The 7,490-nt window shown below is 34.1% G+C and overlaps 1 pseudogene; it reads right to left on the reverse strand.

Annotated features, from left to right (window-relative positions):
• Positions 1-3,821: 3,821 nt before the first annotated feature.
• LOC105538392 lies at positions 3,822-5,076 on the reverse strand (annotated as a pseudogene).
• Positions 5,077-7,490: the final 2,414 nt, after the last annotated feature.

A 7,490-nucleotide genomic window follows, 5' to 3' on the forward strand; every position in this document is an offset into this window, starting at 1 on the left:
GGATTTTCCTTGTTGACGGATGTTTGTATTATCTTATTGTATCACATCTTACTTTGTATACTGGTATTTGCCTTGTTAAATTTTATCTTATTCGATTGCTGATATTCTACTCAGACCTTTGTTTTTCCAGTTGCTTTGGAGCTGAGAGGCTACATAACCCAATGCCACTTTCTCCTGAGTGTATCAGTGATCAGAACATACTCATAGGAAACCTAACAAAACCTTAGGGTATTTCATGGACAAATTAGCTAAGCTTTTATTGTTTTGTTTGGTTTGCTTCTTATAATCCTGGAAAATGTTGAACAATGCTGCCTTAGCATCATAGGCTTATATTTAATTTCGAGTTTATAAAAATGTCAATCATTAAGACATTCAATTTTTTCTATATTTATTCCTAGTAAAAATGCACACCTTTAGAAGAGTGGGTAAAATATATTGGACAGTAGAATAACTACAAAGATATATTTTTCCTATGTTAGCAAACATGAAAGCAGGACCATAAGAAAATGGAAATGAAATTAGAATTTGGAAAAACAATGGAGCACTAATTAGTGAGTTTAATATGCACAGATAGAGAGAATGGAATGGGAAAAACGGACAGGATAGCCTTAATTGTGCTTTGTTTAGCTTAGCCATTTGGTTAGCCAGAGCTTTTACAACCAGCTCTTTTATAGCTATGACATCTTTATGCAGCTGTCCTTTTCTTTTTCTGACTTGGCTGCTTTTGTGCACATTTCAAATGTTTTTGATCAAATGCATATACAGTCCAATGTGTTTTCCCTGAAAGCACTGTCCCTTGACTAGGGACAGCCTTAGAGTCGCTTTCATCAAGAATAAAGGTATGGGAAGGGGGTGGGAGGATGATAGGAGGCAGGATGTTGGCTGTGTCTTAACAGTTTGAAAGAGATTAGAGGGGAAGTGACATGACTATTGAAAGCCTGTCAGCTGGTCCAGAAAAGTGCCTCCACACGGGAGAAAGATCCATAAAATGCCAAAGATTTCATGTGTAGCATTGGTCATAATGGCTACTCCTTTTTTCTCCACTTGGATGGAGTAAAAAGTGAAGTTCCTGGACAAGCTCCGTGGCCCTGTCTCCTTCAATGCTGGCAGTGACCTGCACAGATAGGATTTCACATTCACACATACAGACAGGCTGTCTCCCCTGTGATCCTAATACTTCATGGTTATCATCTAAGACCCTCTGCCTCTCCCACAACGTAAATCTTTTTTCTTTTAAAAAAATAAAATAAAAGAGGCTGAGCTAGTGAGGATAGAATATATTACCTCATTCTGTTTGAGGCCCTGTGGCAACTCAAGATTAACTAAACCACTGAATAATCTCATTTAGAAAAACAGGCATGCAGCTCAAATTGGATCATTCTGTTTTGTTTTGTTTTGTTTTCCACCACAGAAGAGATAGGAACAAAATACATTGAAAGAACATACAAATAGCATTAATTGGAACAGTCACTGTTAAAACAATCTCACCAGACTATTCCAAGAACACTTTTGGTCAACTTGGGACTTTGGAATTAAGAATAAAAGGAATTTGATTTGTGAATTTGGATTTTCCACATCATCCCTACAAATAAAATTATATACAAACATGATGAAAATTTATAAGGTACTCATAGTGCTTATATTTGATAATTATATATATGTGCAACATGACAAAGGTAAAGAATAATAAAGTATTAAAACGCAAAGTCATTTCTTATAAATATCACAATAATCTATCTTCATATCAATAAATCAATTGGTTACACACAGTGTATTCATAATGAAAAAATACAGCCTTTCTAGTTCAGTGGGATATTTCAGGTATCATGTATCATATGAGATAACATACATAGATTCAAGGTATTAGATTATGTATTATTTTTCTACGTTTAAAAACATACATTGCTAAACCATTCTTAAATACACTGGCATTTGTCTCAGGAGTTTATGCTAGCAATTTATAGATAAAAGCTGTCGCCAGCTGCTCTAGAGTTTCTCTGTTGAATATAGGGTCAAATACAGGAAATGTATAAAAGACAAACTTTGCCTTCTTATTGAACACACATATTCCTGGGTCTTTGGAGGAGAAATTTGCCAATAGTTTTCTAAATAAATATATATTTAAAATAAATTTTCCATTACATTGTAAGAAATGCTACAGTTCGTCAAACTTTTCCATTCTTCCTTTTATTTGGGCATTAGATAATTACAAGGAATGTGTTGTGTAATTTATATATCTACTTGTCTTTATGTCTGATCTATCTACCTATCATCTATCTATATATATCTATCCATCTTCTATCTCTCATATATCCATCTACCTACCATATCTCCCTCTTCTCTCTTTCCGCTGTTTTCATCTATCTATCCACCTACCTACCTACCTACCAATATATTTATTAATCTATCTGCCATTCATTTGCATACCTATTTAAACATTTATCACTTCATCTATTTTTTTCTCGAGATGAAATGTGGGATTAATCATAATCCTAATTTTCTAGAACACTGTTATTAAGTGTTTATGCAGGGCACCTCTCTAGTTCAGCCTTTCTTCAATCCATCCTTTTTTCTTTCCTGCATTTCTTATTGTTTAACCTCTCTCCACTCATATTTCTCTCCCAACAGAAGTAATAATTCTGACACGTTGGATATCTATAATTTATTTGCATGTGCTTTTTTTATTCACATATAACTTTAATTTACACAATGCTGTTATGTTTTAAACTATTTTTTTTCCACTCAGCACCATGTTTCAAAGGTCTATTAACATCCTGCGTTTAGAGTTGGTCTGTTTTTCACTAACTGCTATGCAGTTTACATAGTGTTAATACACTACATTTTGTCCCTTCCTTCCAATGATGAACACCTTGGTTGCATCCAAATCACTGCTACTAAAGACAGCACCATAATGAACATTTGTGTATTTTCTCTCATACTGGTGCAATAATTGCTCTAGAATATACATCCAGGATATGACTATATCTAGTCATAACATATACCTATGTTCATTTAACTTTAATTTAATGCTTTCACATTACTCTTCAGAATACCTGGGCCAATTTAAATTCCCACGAGTAATGTCTACAATTTTTCACATCACTAATTCTCAGGCAGCACTTTCATTATATAACTTTCTCATCGTTGCCACTGTAATAATTGCAAATTAATACGTCTTTTTCATAATAACCTTCTTTTGAGTCGTCACTTCTGTGAAATAATGGTTCACAACTTTTGCTCATTTTTTCCTATTTTGATTTGCTGTCATTGTTTTATGGATTAGCAAGAATTCTGTGTATATTCTGATATTAGACATTTGTGGTTTTAGATATTGCAAATAATTTCTGGAAATAATAAATTGGTTTCTCAACTTTGTTCATTGTGTCCTTTTGTTGACAGAAAGCCTGTATTAGATGTTATAGAATCTATGAGCAATTCATCTTTGTTAACATTTATTAACCTCTGTTAACTTTATTTTTTTTTTATTAATTTTTTCCTGGTTGCTTATCTTGATTTATATTGTAAAGTTTCCATATTTGCTTTAATTAATTTACATATAATTATCATACATGAGAGGTAATGTTATAATGACAAGAATAGTTTCTGCAATTAAGTATGGATCAAAAAAGAAGAAATGACTTTAGACAAGTAGCTTGAATGAAATTACAAAGAGGAGTGCATTAAAAAATATCAGCAGAAAATCTCTTGAATAATTAAAATGACAGGCTAAAAATTTAAAAAAAAAAAGTTGGTTTTTTTTTTTTTTTTTTTTTTAGAAAATACTAATTTGCTGCTGGCACTCTGTATTCTTCTTCTTTGTTTTAATGGATGACTTGCAGGTACATCTTCTGGCTTGTCCCCTGGAGGCTTTGGCAGAGAAAATTACCTGTTTAAGTTTATCCAAATTAAATTTGTTGTATTCAATGAGTCATCGTGCATATCCACTTTAGATACATCTGGTAACAGAGGTCCAGTCATAACCTCATTACTACTTGAGCTTGTTTCAAGAAAAGTTCCAAGTTTATGATCGTCTTCTCTTCTTCTTTTGTGCTCCTGCAGTTGTGTTGTCCTAGGCATAAATCTGTCAACTGCCTCTGAAGGAGTAATAGCCTCTTGTGCACCAGGGTAGGCCACTGAGTTTTTAAAAATGTTTATTTGTGTTTTCTGCAGAGAGTCATTGTGGTTATAATGCCCCATGATTTTACCATGGTTTCTACCATCCTCAGAAGAGTTTGATGCTCTGTCTACATGCCCCCGGATGAACATAAACATTTTGAGGAGAAATAACATAAAGGCAATTCACAGGAATATGGAAGACAAGGATTTGAGTTCCCTGCAGAAATGTTCACAGCAGCGGTACAAAATCCAGACATCTCTGAGTGAAAGTCTTGTCTAAAATTCTCTGTGTCTTTATGCTCTGTAACCAATTTCTTTGTCATGTAATGGTCTTTATATTACAATTTAAAAGGTGAGGGAAAGGAAAACAGAAGTGACTTATTTATTGTTTTCATCATTCAGAATCATATAATTTAAACAATCACTTAAAAATGTTAACAAATTCTACTCCAAAACATTTATTCCTTGAGAAGGGAATATATTCACATGGCTTAAAACTTTTATTTTCAGTAGTTCTTACTACATATGCCTTCTGCCCTTCTGGTTTTTTTTTTTTTTTTTTTTCCTTGTTTCTTCAACTATTGCAAATTCTGGAGCACAGCATACGTGAAGCAATCCACTGAGAAAACTCTGTTCATCCATTTTTCTCTTGGCTGTCCTTGCACTTTTTAAGTTTATAAACTTAATAAGAAAAACTTCAGTAAAGTCTTCTGGTGGGTATTCATCTAGAGCATTGTACTGTTCATTTGCACCGTACAAAGTGAGTCGCTCAACTATTTCCTTCGTGGCTCCCACAGCAGGACCTCCTTGTATTAATAAGTACTGAGATTCCAAATTGATTGCATATACCTTGACAGAACCAGGCCATCCTCCCTCCCGGTATTTGGCCAAGGTGTTGCATGCTGCCCTCCAGACGTGGTGGTCAAATAAATTCCCTAGCTCCCTGCTGCCCGACGCCATCTTGCCTGCTTTGATCCTCCGTCTGTTAACTTTATAGGCTTATCTTTCACAATGATAACTTTTTTTGAAGTGTACCTTTTTGTATGGCATGAGATAGAAATCCAGTTTTATTTTCTCCATAAAGTGAGCCAGTATTCATACATCATCAACTAAATACTCAGTTTTTGGCACATTGATCCATATACTATTTAAATACATGATTTTCTTTTCAGAAAACAAGCAAGCTAGAAGGCACTGAAGTGACATTTATAAAATGCTGGAAAAAATATGTGTGTCGTGTATATATATTTTTTCAGACAGATACTGAGGGGCTTTACTGCACGAGGCATACTCTGTAAGAAAGATTTAACATTCTTTTTTTTTTTTTTTTTTTTGAGACAGGGTCTCACTCTGTCACCAAGACTGGAGTGCAGTGGCACAATTTCTGCTCACTGCAACCTCTGTCTCCTGGATTCAAGTGATTCTTGTGCCTCAGCTTCCCAAGATTTAACATTTCTTTGGACATTTTTATGTGAAACAGTGTAAATATTATTTAAATGTAGACTATGATTAATTAAATATGTATATTGTAAGCCCTAAGTCAACCATGAAATTTTCTTAAAAATAATGAAGTCAATATAGGTAATAAAAGGCAATGAAAGTATTGACCAATTAATCTAAAAAAAAAAAAAAAAGAGAGAGGAGAGCAATATTTTTAAAAGAACACAAGGAACAAATAGAAAATGGCTGTCACAATGGTAAATTTTGACCAACCATATCAATAATGATATTAAATGTGAATGACCTAAGTACACCAATTAAAAGATGGAAATTGTTAGATTGAATTAAAATAAAAACAAATTAAACTATCTGCTATCTATAAGAAACCCTTTTCAAATATGAAGTTAAGGAAAGGATGCAAGCAAAATGAAAGGCAAAAGATATTGTATGTGTTACACCTGAATTGTGTCCCTCAAAATTATGTATGTTGAGACCCTAATTCCCAATATTACTGTATTTGGAGATAGGACTGTTAAGAGGTAAATAAGATCAAGTGAGGCCATAAGGATAAGGTCCTAATCCTGTGGGATTGGTGGACATACAGGAAGAGGGAGAGAGATCTCTTTCTCCTTTTCTATGCACGTGAGCACGGAAAGGCAATGCGAGCACATGGCGAGAAAGTGGTCATCTGTAAGCCAGGAAGAGGGCTCTCATCAGAACTCAAGCTTGCCAACATATCAGATATCTAGCCTCCAGAACTACGAGAAAATAAATTTCTGTGCTTTATCCATCTAGTCTGATATTTTGTTATGGCAGTCTGGGCAGACTAAGTCACCATACAAACCTTAACTAAAAGAAAACTTAAGTAGCTATGTTAATATCAGATAAACTTCAGAACAAAGAATATTATCAGAGATAAATAGGGTTATTATATGATGAAAAAGGGATCAATTTTCCAAGATGTGACAATTTTAAGCATTTTTCACTGAAAAACAGAGTTTCAAAATACATTTATAAAAAAGAACTGAAATCCCAGCACTTTGGGAGGCCAAGGCGGGTGGATCACCTGAGGTCAGGGTTTGAGACCAGCCAGGCCAACATGGTGAAACCCCATCTCTACTAAAAATACAAAAATTAGCTGGGTGTGGTGGTGCACACCTGTAGTTCCAGTTATTCTGGAAGCTGAGGCAAGATAATTGTTTGAACCCGGGAGACGGAGATTGCAGTGAGCCAAGATTGCACCATTGCACTCCAGCCTGGGTGACAGTGAGGCTCCATCTCAAACAAACAAAAAAGAACTGAAAGAATTGGAAAAATGCACAATTCTAGTTGAAGACTTGGATACTTTAATCTCACTATCAGTAATGGATAGAACAAAGTATACAGAAAATTGCTAAGCATGTAGAAGACTTAAACAATACTGTCAACAAACTGAAGTAATAATATTTATAGATCACTATACCCAACAAAAACAAAAATACATAATATTCTTTAAAACAGAGAACTTTTACCAAGATGCAGCTTATTCTGAATCATAAAACAAACCTAAAATTTAAAGGAATGAAAAGTATAAAAAGTATGTTCACAGCTAATAACCAAATTAAATTAGACATGATGAACAGAAATAGCTAAACAACCACCAATATTTGGACTTTAAGTAACATACTTCTAACTAACACATGGGTCAAGAGGAAGCCTCAGGGAAAAAAATTTATATATATATATATATATAGAGAGAGAGAGAGAGAGAGAGAGAGAACTAAATAAAATGAAAATGCAATATATCAAAATTTTGGGGATGCAGTTAAAAGTAGATGAAGAGTTGAGATCAGTAACCTTCTGCTTTAAGAACTACCTTGCTTAGTTTCCAAATGTCTGAGGATTTTGTGATTACCTTTGTTGTTGTTGTTGTTTCCTAGTAGAATTCCTTTGGG

The sequence above is a fragment of the Mandrillus leucophaeus genome, unplaced genomic scaffold (genome assembly GCF_000951045.1).
Source record: "Mandrillus leucophaeus isolate KB7577 unplaced genomic scaffold, Mleu.le_1.0 Scaffold191, whole genome shotgun sequence".
NCBI lineage: Eukaryota > Metazoa > Chordata > Mammalia > Primates > Cercopithecidae > Mandrillus > Mandrillus leucophaeus.